The sequence below is a fragment of the Cricetulus griseus genome (genome assembly GCF_003668045.3).
Source record: "Cricetulus griseus strain 17A/GY chromosome 1 unlocalized genomic scaffold, alternate assembly CriGri-PICRH-1.0 chr1_1, whole genome shotgun sequence".
Lineage (NCBI taxonomy): Eukaryota > Metazoa > Chordata > Mammalia > Rodentia > Cricetidae > Cricetulus > Cricetulus griseus.
Window position 1 is genome coordinate 111875190 of NW_023276807.1, and position 1888 is coordinate 111877077.

The following is a 1888-nucleotide window of genomic DNA, read 5'->3' on the forward strand; positions in this document are numbered from 1 at the left end:
CTGCAGAGGAAGATTCCAAAACCCCTTTCCTGTATTTTTAATACTAAAGCCAGATCTCAGGCTGAAGCTGCCAAATTCTCTTCTGCTTGCTGAGGTTGGAACCTGGGTACATCTTTGACATGTGTTTGCATAAGCTTTTCCTTGCTGATAGTTTTCTCTGAACCTTCAGCATTCCTTTAATTCTTTTACAGGTTGGGAGCTTAGATGGGTGGGGTCTTTCTCTAAGGGTATCACTCCTTTTATTCCACTTTGAATTAGGCCTTTCCTTAAACTTTTATCTCCTTGAACACTGGACTTGGCTCCAATATTGTATTCCCGGGTGCTTCTTTTCTTCTCAAACTGTAAATTTTATATTTTTTGAGATGTTTGCTGTTTTTCATTGTTGATCTGCATAAGAGTAATTAGTAATAATAATGTACAAAGTCAATACTAGGCCATCTTGAAATTTCCTCTGTCAATAACCTTAATCCAAAACTCTTAGCAGCCACATTGTTGCCTGAGTATCATAAGAATGGTCTCTAGGTCACTTACTAAAATTCTTCCTACTGAAACCTCTTGAGGCAAACCTGCATAGTCCAATCATCCCACAGTCATCTGTATTTCTCCAAACAACAGCCTGTTTGGTCATGCCTATCATAGCAATACCCCAGTTCCTGTTATCAACTTCTGCCTTAATTACTCTTCTATTACTGTGAAAAGACACCATGACCAAGGCAACTTATGGAAGATGACATTTAATTTGGGGCTTGCTTACAGCTTCAGAGGTTTAGTTCATTGTCATGGCAGGAAGCATGGCAACAGGCAAGCAGGCATGGTTCTGCAGATGTAGCTGAGACCTACAACTTAATCTACAAGCAAAGAGACACTGAGCCTGGTATGGGTTTTTGAAACTTCAAAGCCCACTCCCAGTGATATATCTCCTCTAACAAGGCCACACCTAATCCTTTCCAAATAGTACATCAAGGGGGGAATCAAGCATACAAATATGTGAGCCATTTTTATGCAAAACAACTACAATGGACTTGCCTTCTGAGGTCAGGACTCCAGATAAACTTCTATCTTAAGTTGCTTCTGTCATAAATTTTGTTACAATAACAGGAAAAGTAGTACATATAACACACAAAAGTGTATCTTTTAAAATTTGTCACTTAGTCATAAGCCTATAAATTTTAGAAACTGCTTTCCCATACTTCAACCCATTAATGAAAAAACATTTTTATTGCCAGTTTCATACAACTAAATAATGAATGTGGTCATTTTTCCATTCCCTGCTCCCCACTCTTACTGCCCTGACACTCACTAAATGACTTTTTTTGCTGCATATCACCCTAACCACCGGCATTCTTTCCAATGTCTCTTTTGTAGTATTTACTGAGCTGTGTGTGGGGATGGGGCTGGGAGGATATTATATCAATGGGCCCATTTAAGGCTAAAGCACATCATTGTCACTTATTCTCATCTCTTTAAAATACGGCAGATTTATCACCTTATTCCCACTATTTAGCACAGTAGAACAGGACAGGTGTGCTAGTTCTCCCATAGTCACAAATGTAGAGGAACTACATACAGTAGGTATTTTGGCTTCAATGCCTAAGACATTTTTTTCATACCATACCTCATTACTACTCAGCCATAGAGAAACATTTGCCGCTAATAACCAACAACTTTTAATTGATATTCCTATTATGGTTGTGTACATTTTTCTAAATTCTACCAAGCCAAAAATTCCATGAGTACAGAAATCTTATCCCTATAATTATTTATCATTTCACAGATCTGATGATGCTGTCTTTTCCTTACTGTTTATAATTTTAAATGATTATAATAGGGATCAGACTCTAAAATTTAAAAAGGAGCCATGATGCTCTTTCTTGTTACCCAATGGCTT